The sequence below is a fragment of the Mastomys coucha genome, unplaced genomic scaffold (genome assembly GCF_008632895.1).
Source record: "Mastomys coucha isolate ucsf_1 unplaced genomic scaffold, UCSF_Mcou_1 pScaffold20, whole genome shotgun sequence".
Classification (NCBI taxonomy): Eukaryota; Metazoa; Chordata; class Mammalia; order Rodentia; family Muridae; genus Mastomys; species Mastomys coucha.
This window is the reverse complement of record NW_022196903.1, coordinates 71,492,295-71,510,560: the sequence shown is the minus strand read 5'-3', so window position 1 is coordinate 71,510,560 and position 18,266 is coordinate 71,492,295. Positions and strand designations below refer to the sequence as shown.

General features: G+C 38.7%; 1 protein-coding gene and 1 pseudogene across 4 annotated transcripts in view; both read left to right on the top strand.

The window, feature by feature from the left end:
- Ctnna2 (catenin alpha 2) overlaps positions 1-18,266 on the top strand; it is a 1,113,581-nt gene that overhangs the window by 144,533 nt on the left and 950,782 nt on the right. The window lies entirely within an intron of this gene.
- Positions 939-6,432, top strand: LOC116099102 (annotated as a pseudogene). Its single transcript, XR_004122075.1, has one exon. The product of XR_004122075.1 is annotated as a small cell adhesion glycoprotein pseudogene (transcript).

Sequence of the window (18,266 nt, the reverse complement as noted above, 5' to 3'; positions counted from 1 at the left end):
CTATTTCAGCCCATCAGAAGCGACTCATCAGAGGTGAGGCCTGTTCTTGCCCCCCCCCCCTTGAAACCATCCTGTCTTTCATCAGTACTAATCATCCAGGTTCTCTCTTGTGGAGTTCAGAACTATCATCTAAACCATGTAGCAACTGGTTCTTCTTCCTTGCCTGTCTCTGCGTGGGATGCAGAATTAGCACTGAAAACAAGGAGTAAGTTTGTGATCTCCCTACACTCTTTAAGAAATTGCACCTGTTTTTATCTCAGGATAAAGTGAAACGAGTGAATACATCCTGATTTGAGAGCTGCACTTGTCACTTAGTGACTTGGTTCAAGCCTGAGAGGCCATCTGTCAGTGTCTTGGACCCTTTAGACTGGTCCATCTCTACACTATCATTTCCTTAAATCATCTTTGTATCTTTCAGCAATTTTGTACTGTTCTCTGATGTCAATGAGACCGAGAATTTTCTCTATCATTTTTTTTCTGTTTCTCTCTCCCACCTTTTTCCCATCTCTCTTCACATTCCTCCGTGCTCATATCCCCTCCTCTTCTTTTGTTCCTTCAGTTGGATTCTTTCAAAGCATTCAGCCCCATCTGTGCTTGTCTTACTGAATGGATGCAATCTCTATGGCTTCTCCACTAGATGAACAGATTCTTTAGGACAGGGATGACATAAGTCCAATTCGTGTATTCATCTCCACTGCCATACACATAGAGAATTATGGGTAAATGTTTATTGAAAGATTAAATAAGACTCTCTCGGCCTTGTTGGACATCAGTGGGAGGAGCAGCCATTGGACCTGATGTGTTCTATGCCCCAGTGTAGGAGAATGCCAGGGTGAAAAGACAGGAGTGAGTGGATGGGTGGATGGATGGGTTAGCACTCTCATAGAGGCAGGGGGAGGGAGGGTTGGATAGGGGGTTTCTGAAGGGAAGAGTTGGAAAGGGGAAAGCATTTGAAATGTAAATAAAGAAAATATCTAATAAAAAGATAAAAATTAAAAAATTTAAAGATTATATTGCTCTATCTTCCTCATTCTTGCAGAATTAGCAAGTGGTGGAATGTAATTGCATAATGAGGCATAAGTTTCATGAAGACATTGACAGGTTTAATAATGGTGTGATTTTTAAAGGTAAAAACACTAACTTTTAAATAAAGATATATATTAATGCTTAAATACCTAATAGCCAAACTGAGTAATAATGGGGTAATTTTTACCTACATAATAAAATGTATAGTATATACATTTTATGTATATATATGTTTTTATAAACTCAGTATTTATGTGCCTATAAAAAGGCTGGTGAATATTTTCAGAATTCCAATATTTAATCTATATTTTTTTACATAGTTTAGTTTTTTTTGTTATAGTTTATTATATTTAAAAGCAAGTTTCCTGGGACTGGAGAGGTGACTCAGTCATTAACAGCACTAGTTGCTTTTTAGAGGACCATGTTTAGCTCGTAGGACCCCCACATACTTCACAACCATTCCTAATTTCAATCCCAAGAGATCTTATTCACTATTCTGATTTATGCAGGCACCAGGCCCCAGGCCCCATAGCAGTGCAACTCCATACATATAGGCAAAACACTCATACACATAAAAATACAAAATTATGTATTTTTAAACACTTAGAAGGAAGTTTCCTACTTCACAATAGCTGTTCAAAGGTATTATGGGTTTTAAAGGTTGATATGTAAAGTGATCTTCATTAAAGTTTACTAAAATATTATGACCTTCCCTTTTATTATCAAGTGCCAATTTATGTGTATGTGTGTGGTATGCATGTTTGTTATGTTGGGATGCATTCACATGGCTGTACATTGATGTGGAGGTCTGAGGCTGATGTCGGGTTATCCTCATTCATTCATCCAGCTTACTAGTGAGGTAACCTCTCTCATTCAATTATCAGGCCTGCCTGATGTGGTTCATGTTCTTAACCAGCTCACTCTGGGCATCAAGTATATCTTTCGTCAGAGGCTTGAATTCTAGACAAGCTTTCATACACACCTGACATTTATGTGGGTTTTATGGACCTAGACTCAGGTCCGCAAGCTTGCAGCACAAGTCTTGCCCACTGAGAGACGTCCCGATCTCTCTCTTTCTTCTTCTGAGCAGCTTGGGTGAGTACCCACACAAATCCTACCCTCTCTCTTCTGGCCATGGCTGCCAGATCTGCAAATATAAATTCAGGACAGCTAAGTAAAGTTGAATTTTCAGCAAACAATAAAACCCTGTCTAGCAGACTTATGCCATATTTGAGACATCCAGTCTTACTAATAAAAACAAAAAGGTTTTATTATTATGCTAACTCTAAATGACAGTTGATTTATTGCTAATTTGTAAATTTTAGGTATGTTTAATTTTGTAGCTACAGTGACTATTTTCAGCGGTGCTGAAAAGAAAAGATATCAGTACTGTTTTTCCAAGGTAGTTTTCTTGCTGGAAATACAGCTCAATGCTAAAGTACTTGCCTGCCTTGCAGAAAGTTGTGCATATGAAAAATTAATAAAGTAAAAGTGGACCATTTCAAATTAAGTTCAAGCTATTTTCTAATTTCTTTCCTTAACCTGATTGGTCTCCTTTCTTATGATTTCTATAATGGTTTCCAGTCTCAATAAAAAGAACTCGGGTGTCTCAGTTCACATGTGCATGGGAACGCTGTCTCACTTGCTCATCTGGCTGCTGCCTGTGCGTCCTTTTGGAATACCCCCCTCATAAGCCACTGTCTCCAGCTTTTAAATATTTTATAACGATTTATTCACTTTTATCTTATGGTGTAGTATTTTGTGCACATTTGTGTATGTGAGTCACATGTGTGCTTGTTATCTGTGGAGTCCTAAAGGGCACTGGATTCATTGGAACTGGAGTTAGGTGGTTGAGAGCTCACTATCAGGGCACTGGAATCAAACCTAGGTTTCTACAAGAGCAGCAAGCACTCTTAACTGCTGACGGAGCCTTCTCTCCAGCTCAAAATTCAGGTTTCTGGACACAACGTTTACCACACTCCCCTACTATCCTGTGCTTTTATTTGTCTGGTCTCGTTCGTTCTATACCATGTAAATCCTAGCATGTGTATGTATGTGCACTCGCATGCGCTTCACTATGCTTGTTACTCAAAAGACCATAGATTCCATTCTCTTTAATTTCTTCTCTTTATTTAAAAGTCATTTTATTATTTTTCATTTATGTGAATGCATACGTGCCTATGTGGGCCAGTGGAAGCCAGGAGAATTTCAGCCTCCCCTCATTTCCTTCTTCCAGAGGAGTTACAGGTAGTTGTAGCTGCTTGATGTGAATCCTAGGAATGACCTCAGATTCCCTGGCAGAGACGCAAGGACTTTTAACCCCTGAGCCATATCTCCAGCCTCACCTCTTTCTCTTGGCATAGCATGAATGAAAAACTTTAGGAGTTTCTAATGTATGGAATAATGAGCATTTATCTGACACAGAGACTGTCCATCTCTGAAAACTGGGAAATCTCCATGCCATGTTCTCCCTGGGCTCTCTCAGCACTGGGCTCTCTCAACCCCTTGGGATGATTTCACAGATCCTACTATCTATTAAAAGTGTATTTTAGAACAGTACTAGGCTTATGAAGATGTCAGCTTTATCAGCCAACTGTTTTGTACATTAGGGTCCTAGAACTGCTCATAATGTTACTATGTTACTTCTTCAGCTCTGAATAGAAAAAGCAGAAAATAAGGTGGTTTGGTTTCCAAAGGTCTCCTATGGTGTGCTGGTTAGTTACAAAAAAAAAAATAAAAATAAAAAAAATAAAAAAAATAAATGCTTGAATATGATGCTATTACAAAATATAGCTATTATTTCAAATGCGTGGTGGTGCCTTGGTAATGGCTGGTATGGTAATTTCATCCTAAAGTGTAGTTTTTCAATGGCTTATTTAACATGAACTCCCAATTTACACTGTTGACTGAAACTTCTCAAGCTTGTTTTCATGCCCCGGGGGAGTTTCATAAATAGATGAGATAGAAATCTCTTTAGCTGTCTTATTGAAGCATAGCAAATATATAACACTCTCCCAACTATTGAAATTTGGGAATATTCCAGTGACATGTACATTTTTAAATGCTTTCCAATGCTTTATCTTTCACAAAGGCATTTTTTTTTTTCAGAAAAGACAGGCTGCTCAATTTAACTCACTCTTCAGACATTTAAAATAGTTAAACATAAAATGTTACAATTTTAATCATGAAAAATGTTTTTTTTTCCTTTAATTCAGCACGGCTTCTATGGGATCACTTTGTTAGGATGATGTTAAGGGATGGTTAATTTCACTTCTTTTCCTTTGCTAAAGGCTACTCTAAGTCTACACGCAGGCAGCTAATAGGCCCTGTCTTTCAGACCTGTGTCCTTGAGCTCTTGTACATGCTCTATGTGTTCTTTCTTCTTACTCCAATCACATTCAGCTTTTCCTTACTCTCTTGCATTCCCAAACTGCTGATAATCTGGCTATTGCTGTTTTTGTCTGCCTTGTGGAATTATCACTCATGAGAATGTCATAGATATTTCCACTCTCCCGCTTAGATTTTCCAAGCCAGGGTCATTTGTGAACAGAGAATCTCAATTGAGAAAATGCCTCTATCAGTCAAGCTTGTAGGCAAGGCTTCCCTAAGAGATAGTCTGCCCTCAGCAACAATGAACAGCCTACCAGCCACACCTTCTCCTGAAAAATTGATGACCACGCCGTTTTTTCAGGCCCCTGAGACCCTGTCCCCACAAGGCAAAGAGGCCAGCACAGCTCTCATTGCAGTTGTTCTCGCCGTGGTATTCCTTACCCTGCTCTCAGTGGTGACCTTGATCTTCTTTTACCTGTACAAGAACAAAGGCAGCTACGTCACCTATGAGCCTGCAGAAGGGGAGCCCAGCGCCATCCTCCAGATGGAGACTGACTCAGCCAAGGGCAAAGAGAAGGAAGAGTACTTCATCTAATGATCCCCATGCTGGAGGGGCCAATTCCTGGCTCCAACACTAAGACACTGCCTCTGTAGTTTAGGGAACATTTGCTCTAAAGCCAGAGAGTGGCACTGAGTGATACAGGCACATCCATTCACCTCTCAGGACATGGCCCCCAGTACCGGCCTCACCAACTCCAGGGTCCAGAGACAGGAAGAAAGCTGCAAACGACGCTGGGCCTTGGTAAGGACAGTGCTCGCAACCGACCAACAAAGTGGGGCCATACCTGGGTTGGAAGTGAGGTTACAGGCTGGTCCACTTGTACCCTCCCTAGTTGACTAGCAATAGCCCCAGTGTAGCAATCCAGCCTTCCAGAAGGCTGGACACCACAGGCAGGGGTCGGGCCGGGGGAGATAATTCTGAGAATGTTACTGCCTTTGTTTGATCTGAGCCCCACTGTTCCCCCATCAGCCTCAAACTTACACTATTTTTATCCAAATTAAACTTATTATGAAAGTCAAAAAAAAAGGTCTGTGAGGTGCTCTCTTAATTAATGATAGATGGGGTGGTCTTCTCATGAGCAGGGGTCTTCAGTTATATATTGTAAAAGACTGAGCAAGCCATGAGGAGCAAGCCTGTTAGTAACACTCCTCCATAGCCTTTGTTTCAGTTCCTGTCTCCAGGTTCCATCCCTTAGTTTCTACTCCAACTTCCTTTCATGGTGGACTGGAATCTTGAAGAACACACTTAAACTGATTTGGATTTTGATCATGGTGTTTATCAGTGCAATGGAAGGCAAATTAGGAAAGACTTTAAAAAAAATGATTTCTCTTAGGATGAATGCTGTTTAATTTCCTTAAAATTTTAAAATTCCTAATTTTGGAAGAATACATGGTGCTCACTTAATTCTATCATTCTATAAGTATTTCTAATGGACTGAAAGTGGTTATATGTAGCCAAGACAGAAAGGAAGTGCTGTGGGATATGAAGAGGGTGGAAGACATTTGTTCTGGTTCTGGATTCAGAGCAGGAAGTGATTTCAAAGCTGTTTTTATTTCAGCAATAACTAACGGCTTTGTAAGCCTCACTTTTTTTTCAGTTTTGTTTTGCTCAGTAGTCATGTCTGTAGATATGTGAATTGGTCCATATACATGTATGTGTGTGTGTGTGTTATTTGTATGTTGGTGCATGCTATTGCACAGAGGCCCAAGATATCAAGAATCATCTTTGATCACTCATCATGTTCATTGACACAAATATGCAAAACTCACAATGTATATAAGTGTTCCAATTTGCCTTAAAACTGTCAATCTGTTAAGCCTAGAAGCACGGGCAAAGAGTCAGTCACAATGGAGTAACATTCTGCACCGGGTTTTCTTGTGGGCAAGTCTGTGAAGAACTGTTAATTATGCTAATTATTATACATAGATCCAGCCTAGTGCAGGCTCTGCTGTCTATTGCACAGCTGGTCCTGGGCTGTATAAGGAAGCCATTCAACCATGAGCCAATTAGTTAGCTAGCCCAGACCTTTCCTCCATGTTTTCTGCTTGAGTTTCTCCTCTGACTTCTCTCAATGATAGAGTGTGACATGGAGCATAAGCAGGGAAGCCCCATTCTTCTCAGAAGATGCTTTTGGTCAAAGTGTTTTAGCACAGCCGCAGGATAAACCTGGAACAACCATTACCATGTCTTTGCTAGGAAGACAAGACATATATTCTACCCATGTATGTTGGGTGCCACCAAGGATACATGAAAAGGTTTTTTTTGTTGTTGTTTTGTTTTTTTGTTTTTTTTAGTTGTTGTGCTTTGTTGTTGTTATTGCTGTTTTGTTTGTTTGTTTTAAGATTTACTTTATGTATATTAGTTCACTGTTGCTGTCTTCAGACACACCAGAAGAGGGCCTGAGATCCCATTACAGATGATTGTGAGCCACTGTGTGGTTGCTGGGAATTGAACTCTGGACCCCTGGTATCACAGTCGGAACCACTGAGCCACCTCTCCAGCCTAGAAAGAGTATTTTTAAAGTATGACCCTAAGTGATGTTATTCCATCAAGGTGAGACTTTTGTGGTGGTTATTTGGCATGAATATATATAGAAAGGCTAGGGTAAGAGAAGGTACCAAACTGTTGTTTCACATCCGTTTCTCTCTTCTAGCCAGTCGTCATCTTCATTTAACATCTTTGAGCCAGGGGTCTTCAATTGACTTCTTCTATTAAACTCGATAAATTCTGTTCTTTATCATGTGGTCCTTTGAATATAATGAAGAATCAAAACCACCAAGATTGAAAGTTTGAAACAGTTTTCAATTGCATTTATGAAAATCTTTCTGGATGTATCCCTAGCTCACATGAATGTGAATGTCTAAAGTGGGTCAAGGTGAAGATCATAATTCCTATGTAGGGCCTGCTCATCAGGAAGATTTACAAGGGCTGTGTATCCATCATACTGACCTATAGAAGTTTTCAGACATGGAGGAAAGAGCTGAGACCTTATTTCTGTATCATTTTCTTTTTAAAATTTCAAAATGGAATTTAAACAAGTAGTTTGTTAGAAAAATCTGAGACCCTGAAAGACAAGTAACTATCAGTTTTCTTTTAAAGAAAAATTTCCCATATCTTGACATTAACTTTGACTAGAGTCCACGTCTATAATGGTTTGAAATATAAAGTAAGCGTATTCTATATGCCTAGTAGTTTATGGAGTAGATTGGTTCAAATTTTACCACTGGTCCATCTGTTTCCATGGGTTAAGGTGGTATTTCTCAGGCTGTTGCAAACTTGCTGTGAGAGAGCCTTCTGGCAAGAACATTCAATTCACATTTCCTTTTCTCTCTCCTTTTTTGTTGTCCCCTGCTTTGTTTTATGTTCATGCTTAGAGTTAAATCGATTGATGCTTTTAAATGGGTTCTGGATGCTTTGTCTTTTCTCAGATAAACCCACTTTTCCTTTTCCTGTCATTACTCTTTATTAGGATACCATCTGAGTACACAACCCTCCAATTCAAACTCATTAAGGACTTGTTGACTGCTTTTAAATAGTTGAGATTCTGCCTCTCAGTCAAGAACGGTTTAAAGACTAGAGAGTTCATTATAGACATGCATATAAATTTCTCAAAATGGAATTGCTATTCACTATTTCTGTCATTGGATTCTATAACAGGAAAATGAATCTTACATTTGTACATTAATAGCAAGTCATTTTATCACTTGCTCTTCCTGAAGAAGCATAATCTGAATGGTTACTGTGCATTGAATTATTTCCAGAAGACACTAATTAACTATTCAGGTTTATAGAATTAAGCACATTCATGAAAACGATGGCGAAGGAGAATTGAAGTTTATAGCATGATTTGTAGTATTTTAATAAACTATACACTATTCTGAAATACTATGCTCATTCAGGCCATTTTAGGAAAGCATGGGATTTTATTCCACAGTTTGTTTCTAGCTGAGCTAGAACATTCCTGCGTTAAAACATTTTAAGGGAGTTCAATGGGTCATTTATTTCAATTACCTGTTTTGTTTTTGTTATTGTTGTTTTGGTTTTGTGGGATTGTCTGTTTATTTGTTGTTGTTTTTTTCCAAGACAGAGTTTTTCTGTGTTCCCTTGGCTATCATAGAACTAACTCTGTAAACTAGGCTGGGCCATAACTCCTGTTTTTAAACTGTTACTGGTTTTAAATATTGTATCACATTTATTCGTGTGTGTGTGTGTGTGTGTGTGTGTGTGTGTGTGTGTGTTTGGTGCATGTCAGAGTATAACTTGTAGGAGTCCATTCTCTTTTTCCATTATGTGGATTCTATGATTTAATTTAAGACACAACTTGATTCATTTTAAGTTGGCTATACTTAAGGGCATTCTGCCTCCTCAACATCAGTTAGTTGAAGTGTCTCCTCTTTGTTCTATTGATTGTTTTTGTTGTTGTTATTGTTGTTATTTGGTTGATTGGGGTCTTTTTGTAATGTGTGCACTTTTTGAAAACAGGCTACAAATATCTATTTATTTCTGAGTTATGTGTTTCAGAAGTCAGTTCCGGTATGAGTATAATAAACTTTTATGAAAATAGCTATGCGACATTTTAATATTGAGTATTGTAGTGACTCTCATTTCCTTCTTTTGTTTAAATTAAAGTATTTTGGAAGCTTATTTTCTTGTCTTTCCATATGAATTTATAGAATTTTAAAAAGTGAATGACTGTGACAAGTGCCACTAGCATTTTGATTTTTTGCTTTGAACCTATAATGTGAACATTTTAGCAATTCTAACTTTTGCAGTCCTCAAACATAAAATTCATTTGCATACTCATGCATCCTCTTTAGTTTAACTTGTCAGTGTCAGTGTTTTACTACAGAAATCCTATTTGGGTCCTAGGAATTTCTGCACCTGCACATCTGAATCTTTCCCAATATTAAGGAAGTGAAAACCTCTTAATCCATAAATCAGATATTTACTTAATTAATAGTTTATCATAACTTTAGTAAGCTTTAAATTGTCTTTGTCTACATGCTTCAATCTTAGAAATTCTGGTACTGAGGGTTTTAACTATGGTACTTATTGATGCATTCATTTCTAGGAGTCTTTTGAGGCTTTTATAAAAGTCTGTTTGGTAATCTTCTCACTCAGAATGTCAATTGTTTTACTAATTTTTCTGTAGTTTCAAAAAGCTTATACTTTCTGAGGACCATTGTTATAGAAATGATGTGTTTCTTTGATGACACTGCATCTTTATATATATATATATATGTATATATATATATATACATATATATATATATATATATATTGTGACTCCCCACATCAATATTTCTGCATAGGGGATAGAAGCTACCTGTACCAATGTTATACGTTTGCCTTCTTAGGCAAACATTGCCTTCTGTCTGTGAGCCCTATAGTTTAGTTGCACAGGTCCAGGGGATTTAGCGTAGCACCTCTGAATCTTCTTTCACTGTGATCATTGTTAAAAACTCTTCTACATGTTCCATTTAAAAGCAGGGGTTTATGGACATTTTCCTTAACAGGACACATTTAGCTCTAACCAATGTGGACCCAGCTTCAGATCCAGAGCATCCTTTAGTTTTCTCAGTTTCTACTAGGGTAAGGATGCTCTGTTTGACCCAGATAGCTTTCTCATTCTGTGTGGCAGGATAAGGAGATAGCTGTCACCTTCTGAAGGCCTGAGTGAAATTAGGGCAACTCCATCGGGTCTGAAACACTTCTCAGTGTTGGAGTATTGTATGGGGCTGGGATATATCAGATGGCACAAGCAAGACCCTCATCAGCAGCTGAAGGCTGTGTGGTTGTCTTTGCAAGGACTTATATATTGACTTGCTCAGAGTTACTGACCAACTGCTTTGCATAAGTCTCATGTTGGGTGGACACATGCACATATATACCCATACTCCTCCATACATGTAAATATACCAATATCTAACTTTTGAATTAAAAACCTAAAACATAAAAACTGTGGTTTTAGAAAATTTCAACTTGGTAGAGTAACCCCTGAGTTCTGTGCCTAATATTTTTTGGCCTTGAAACACTTCTGGCACTTTCATATTCTGTTTCCTAGAGTACTTAAGGAGACCAATTTTGATATTGGGATGTTTCATTTTTAATTCTTGCCTTTTTAAAAATAATTAATATTTTATTTTCTGCCTTCAAGGTTAATGCAGTAAACAAGTTTTCTCACATGTCTTGGACCATATTTTAAAAATTGTATCAATAGACTAAAAAGTCAAAGATTCAAATTTATGGTGCTAAAGTACACTCGTCTGCTCACACTTCAGAGAGGCAAGAATTTCCTTGTTAAACGTCTGCTGCACAGCCTGGGGTCTTGGTGTACTTATATGGTAAGCAAATCAGAAAAACCTCAAAAGATGCTTGCTAAGTGGTCATTGTGAGGAAGAGGGCTGCTGCTGGTCAAGGACTAATTTTATTCTCTTTGTATTAAGTTACAATACAAGTAAGTGTGCTCTTCCCTGTAGTTCTATAGTACCTGTTGGTAAGCCTTGAAAACTAATATACAAATAATATTATATGGACTGAACAAGTTATATGTTTGTATTAAGAATATGTATGTAAATTACATACACTTATGTATGTAAATTACATACATTTATGTATGTAAACAATTAATACAAGAAAGGCCATGAATGTGAAATAGAGCAAAGAGGTTTATGTGGGAGATGTGGGGGAGGGGGGAAGCAAAGGAAAGGGAGGAAATGGTGTAATTATATTATAATGGAAAAAAATGAAAAAAAAGTTTAATGCAGTGGTGGACAGAAGCGGAATGGAGTGGATTCCTTCTTTAGTTGAGCCTGTGTACAAATGTGTTCTGTGCATCCAGCCTGGTTTTACTTTCAGGTTCTTATGCAATTGTTCCCACATACTCCACTGGTATTGACTGCCCATAAATGCTTTTTGCCATATTGGAAAAGAACTTTAAAAATCACAGGCATTTCCCAAAAATAAAGCATATATATATGTATGTGTGTGTGTGTGTGTGTGTGTGTGTGTATGTGTATCAATGTATATAAATCATATACATATATATTTGATGAAGGAAGAAAACGGAAAGGCAAAATTCTGAAAAAAATGTAGGCAAGTACAATAAGGATGTAATGCTTACCTTTAAACTGGTATGGGCTCTAATTTGTCAAAGCAAATAGTAAGAAACAAATGAGATGATGCTTTGGATACTCTTAGAACTTGGTGCACAGTAAGTTTTGACTCTTTTGACACTATTAGGAAAATAAATTACATGGGATTGCTAACATAAACAGGGTAAACATGGACTAAGGCACCATGACACCAAATATTTGTAGGTTTAATTTCTACGTTATTATCTTTCTAGCCACTGTGAGATAAAGTCTCATAGATCATGGATGCCTGGGGATTTCATTATCCAAGAGAAGAGTGGGGGTTGGTAGGCAGGCAGGCTCTGGAAATTAAAAAAAAAAATCCTATGGAGAACGGAAGAGTAACACAACACAGGCAAATTAATTTAAAGCTGAAAAAAGGAAATTGGATTTTTCTCTATATGTACACATTTTATGAGCTAAACAAATAGCTATGTTCTGTAACAAAACATTTTTTTTTCAAAATCCAGTTTTACTTGTTGATGTATATCAAGGCCAGAGTTCTACTCCTTGAAGGTTAACAGACATTTTGGTCCCTGGCTTGAGTCTCAAAAGGCACAGCCTTTTAGCATCTATCCTTATGGCATTCATTATCTTTGTCCCAAGTACAGTAAAGAGGAAAGATGCTGGAAGAACATGGTGAAACAGGTTAGCATGGGAAACATGCTGTCCCAGGTGCCAATGAGATGCTGCTCAGGGGAGGCAGAACTCCATCCATAGTGATGGTCCTCAGTCCATGTTTTCCCAGGCAGGAAGGGGAAGGCAAGAGCCCAGTACAGAGCAGAACACAGTTTTATTTACAGTGAGTGCTGAGAGTAGGAGAGTAGATGGCCTTAAAGAGAGAAGGCCTTCTCTGAGAAATGTATGTCTAGCTCTTGAAGAAGGCTTCCTCCTGCATTGATCCTTGATTAAGAGGCCCTTGCTCATTCAAACTGCTTTGCTTGAAGGCAGATCTGAACACATACACCTTATTCAGGGTGAACCAGGGATTAAATACCTTTTGTAGGAAGAAATGCCATGAATGGAATGGTCATTGTGATGTGTTTATAAAAAGATAAAGAGAGAAAGAATATGTTCTATGGGAGTATGGTAAGGAATGAGGTAAGGAGATGTCTCAGCAGGCCCATGCCAAGGCATCCCTTCCCCCTGAAGAACCAGCCACAGTATGGTATAGTATAGAATAAAGTTTATTTAGGGCACGAGAAGGGGAGTTTGAGGGTAGTAGAGGCAGAGAAAGGCAGAGTAAGAGAGAGAGTAAAGAAGTACAGGATGGCCATGAGGAGGCGGGGAAGGGTGAGGGGGCAGGGGAGAGCAACAGCAAGAGAGAAGCAAGAGAGGAACAAACGAAGGAGAAGGAGGGAAGCAGCCCCTTATATAGTCAAGCCTATCTGGTTGTTGCCAAGTAACTGGGGAGCAGCACACCTGGCTGTTGCCAGGTAAGTGTAGGGGTGGAGTTTAGACAGAATGCTAACACATTGGCTAAAAACTGGGGGTCTATCTGGATATCTCATTAGCATGAGATCTCTAGGTTTTGATGTTGTATTATTGATTACCATGATCATCTCAGTGGGATGTCCTGGCTACCTGTTCCAGAGCAAGTAGAATTAGGCAAGGAGTGACCCCACTCCTATCCTTCTCACTTCTGAGATTTACAGAGCTTGGGCTCACTCAACCTTACCAGCTCTTTGGCCTGGTGGCACTTTCCACCTGCCCCACAAATACTCCTTTTGGTTTTTATAAAGGAAAGATAACACTGGAGTTTCTGTCTTATATGTTTTCTGTAGTTTAAATTTTTGACAATGCACAGTGTAAGCATCAAAATAAAACACAACATAAGCCAGAGGGGTAGTGCAGGGTGGGATCCAGGAAGAGAAGGCATTATTGAACCAACATAATTGCTCAGTGGATTGAAATCTCCAGAGCAAGTCTGTACAGTTGATTGAGGGCATAAACATCAATATGATGCAAGTCCCCCCAAGTTTAGCAGTCATTAGGCCCTAGCAAAAGTTCATCTGTCCTTGATGGGACCCAAGGTTGTCATCTGTAGATGCCATCATCTGCTTATCTTGAAAAGTTTGCAGTGAGCTGATGTGTCTGAGCAAGTTAGCTGTGGACCCAGTAGGTCCAACGGAAATGGCAGTTAGTCTCAATTTGCCCTGAAACAACAGTGCGGTCTTTCCTTCCTCATAGTTAAACCTGTGGAATGATCACAAAGGGGAGCAGAAGAACCCTGACATGGGGATGTCTGCACAGGGATATATATATATATATATATGCCAACATACATGTTAAGCTTGTAACAGTTTGATTGGCAGCACATATGTGGTCCATTCCTATAGCCCTAGAAAAGAGGGAAGGGTATAAAGAGAATTTTATTCCTGGAAGGAGTTCTTTAAGTGGGAAGTCACCTGTGTTATATTAAGGGAAGAGTGGGGAATTCATCTGCTTCAGGTAGCTGAGGAAGAAAATACCATGTTAATTATGTATCTAGAACAGGCAGTAAGAGCTTATCTGTGAAAAAGAAACTGGCTTAAGTAGACAGTATTATTTTTTTTTAATTAAGGGTTGAATAATCGTCATTAAGGTAGTCTGCTTGACTTGTGGGAGGTAGATACAGTAGTACAGCTCCAAATAATTTTTAAGGAAATTAAAATGCTTTTAGAACAATTTGGGGTTTAAAAACACAAACATTGTTTCAGGTGTTCCTGTTAGAGAGAACAAGCATTTAAGCAGAGAAGCATGAAACAAAGAAGTTTTGGGTGAGCTGTGTTGTTCCAAGCAGTCAGCAGCAAGGTTCCACCCATTATTTTTTGTTTGGCAGGCTCTTCCTGCCCAGATGCAGGGGGAGGAGCCTGCTCTGCTGCAATGCCAGCCTTCTGCTCCAGCAGGCAGGTCCTCCTTTCCACATGTGTTTCCTTGGCTGTGCACAGAAAGGAGTGTTGCTTTCTGTAAACCTTGGAAAGTACAGCAGAAAGATAGGAGGCATAGGTGCCTGGCGACACCCTACAGGTAATGCCAGTGTGGGCATGGGGATCGGGATTTTGTTAGTTCCAGAGCAGAGTGTGTGGTTCCAGACACGGGTCAGAGCAGTAGCTCCATTTGAAAACAAAAGTTGGAAAATGACAGAGTGCCTGTCCTCAGAGTGGGGACACTTAGGTCTTTTGGGTTAATGCAAAAGCTGTGGGCCGGGGTTCAGGGGCTACTCAAGCTTTTTGATCAAACCAGAGTTTCTATATGGATCTTTATGGGCCACCAGCTGTGGTATGTATCAGCTGGTTATGGTTCACATTGGGCACCAGCTGCTGTCCTCTGTGGAACCTGTTCCAGCTCAGTAAAACAACCAAAAAGTAGACCATGCCACCAGACAGAAGAACTGGTAAGGCTGAGTGAGCCCAAGCTCTTTAAAACTCAGAATTGAGAATAGGAGTGGGGCCAACTCCCTGTCTAACTAACTCTACCTGTTCTGGAAAATGTACCTATGACACCCGACTGAGAGGACTATTATAATCAATCAAGTAGGGAAACCACCTGAAGTCCTTCTCCATGCAAATAGAACATCATTAGCATCTCAAACTGAGCCAATACCATGCAGCTACCACTGGATCCCACCCTACTCCTTAAGGTTTATAAGGTCCCTATCCACATGAATAAGGTCCTTATCCATGATATTTCATCAAGAATCATCTGAGAGTGGCTATTTTACTGAGGTATAACACTTTGGAGAATAGATTTCTCTCCTGACGCATTCATAGCTGGACCTTGCACCCACCTAGCTGCTGGGGCTCGCATCCTGCTTTCCCTGATGCTGCCAACACCTTTGCCCACTACTGTCGATGCCCATGCCTCTAGTATTGGTGATGCTAGGGCCTGAGACTTCCAGCACCTATCCATTTCTGTTTCTCAGAGGATGACAGTAACACATTTCTACAGAAAAAAAAAAAATAAATACCAGGCTGAATTTCAGAAATCACTCATTTGTGATCATTAGTAAGGAGAATCAACAGTAAAGCAAAACACATCTAATCAAGTTAGAGAATAGACTAGGAAAAGTCCAGTTGTTCTGTGATCAGTGGTGAGGAGCTGCCACATTAACACAATGAGTGTTGAGAAGGAAACATCCCACCATGCATTTTGAATGCTTTGAAAAGCAAAAGCAGAACAGATTTTTTCTGTGCTCTTTGTATGTTTGTATCACATAAGTAAATATCTCTTAGACCTTTTTATTACATCTATTCAATTTTTTTTTTTTTTTTTTTTTTTTTTTTTTTTTTTTTTGGTGTATGTGTTGGGGGGGAGGGTGGCATGTGCTCCCATGGCATACATACATATACAGAAATCTGAAAACGACTTGGATGAGTCAAGTCTCTCCTGCAGTCATATGGGTCCCAAGCATTGAATCCCAAGTGGCAGCCTTGGTGGTAGGCACCTGGCTCATCAAGGCATCTCATTGACCCAAAACAGGCATTCTTTAAAGACGAAAAATCCTAAGCATATCACCCAAGAGGATAAGAACATTAAAATGAGTACCCAAAATAGTCATTTATCTTACTGTTTTCAAACTTCAAAAATCTCAGCATGATTGAGATGAATTAATTTGCCTGATATCATGAATAATAAATTTGTCATTAAATGACATCCCATGTAATTTTTTATGCTTCAACATTATTGAATGTTACATAATTCATTGTTATATTGAATTAGTCATTGAGAGTTGGCTTAACCACCTTTTTATCTAGATTTTCCCCAGTTTTTTTTTCATAATAACCTGAATTGCTACAATTTGTATAGCACATTCTTGTATACCAGAGTTGGTTGACTTTACATCAATAATGTCTTTCATAGCATTTATTCTTTGGGCTTTAAAAATTGCTAGCTGCTCTTAGCTCATAAAATTACTAGTATTTTAAAGATAAAATTCTCAAATACATAGTTATTTTTATCATTTAGATATGTATAAATAAACCTAGGTTCAGGAGAGATGGCTTAGAGGTTAAGAGTGCTTCCAGAAAACTCAAGCTCAGTTTCCAGCACTCACATCAAGCACCTCACAACCACATACAACTATCCATCCATCCATCCATCCATTCATAATACATACATACATAATACTTATAATATATAAACACATATATGTATACACACACACACATCCTTTGTCCACAAATGATAACTTACACAGAGATTATTGAACTTCCATCATATATGCATATATCATGGTTTTGAGCTGTGCAATAGTTTTCTTAAATTTCAGCATATATGAGAGTCACTTTGGGGAACTCAGTGACTTGTAGGTTCCAAACTCTCATCTGGGTGATAATTCATAATTTGTGTGTGTGTGTATGTGTTTCTATTAGTTCTTTTGAGACAGTGTTTCATATTTCCAGGCTTGCAGGGCAATCAGAGCTGGATTTGGTGTCTTGGTACACTTGCCTCAGATTCTCAATTGCTAGAATTATATTGCCACCATACCTGGCAGCATTCCAAAAACAAAAAACAAAAAACAAAAAAACAAAAAAAACCCACACAAAACAAACAAAAAACAAACAAAGAGCAAACAAAAAAACAAAAACAAACAAAAAAAACCAACCCAAAAATGTTCTTAATGTTACAAACAGATCCTGAACCATTTTCTGAAAAAAAAAAAAGGCATTTGTTTGGGTGCCTCAAGACTGCTCTGCAGTCCTTCTCTGACAAGAGAGACAGTGAGATGTGATTGGTGATTCTCCACCTGTGCATGAGTCATGACCCTTTGGGGGGTCAAACAACCCTTTCACAGAAGTTGCCCAAGACAATCAGAAAACACTGATATCTGCATTACAGTTCATAGCAGTATCAAAATTATAGTTCTGAAGTAGCAATGGGAGTGGTTTTAGGGTTGGCAGTCACCACATCAGGAATGGTATTGAAGGGCCAAAGCATTAGGAAGTTGGGAACCACTGGGCTCAAGATTTGGATTTGCCCAAAAGAAACCAACAGTTCACTGTGCACGGAGACTGCTGAGTTCCACACTACATGTTGCCACATCTGTCATTTTTGGTGGTGGTGGGGGGAGTTGTTTGTTTGTTTTGTTTTGTTTTGCTTTCTTGTCTGCCTTTGTTTAGTCCACAAATAAAGCACTCTTCAAAGACCTCATGAGAAAAGTTACCTTGTGTGGCATGAACCAAGAACAGTCAATATTAAAATGAGAAAAGCAAACCAAATAAAGACAGAACATTTTAGAAGCATTCTCTACAGTAAACCTACTTCACTTTTAAAGAGAAAAAAATATAAAGGGGATGACTGATAGGAGGAAGATTTAAATTTGCTCATGCCATCAAAACACGTGAGTGTTTAAATTGTATTTACAGTGTTCTTCACTTATGTTGTTGACACAAACGGGAATCTGGGAGAATCCACTATCTAAACCACCTGGCTGTGAATGTCTTTAGAGCTAAATGTGAGATTGTCACTTCAACCAAAGTACTACCCAGAGCACAAGACTTATTCCACTGCTGTGTTTGGAATAATTCATTGTAATGGTAATGGGCTAAGCTGCTTTAACTCCTGGCAGATCACATGCATGCACCCACCCAGGAGCAATCTGTATTCACAAGTGAAAGACACACACACACACACAAAAAAGTTTTTTGTTTTATTTTGTTTTGGTTTTGGTTTTGGGTTTTGGTTTTGGTTTTTTGGTTTTTGTTTTTGTTTTTTGTTTTTTTTTTTTTTTTTTG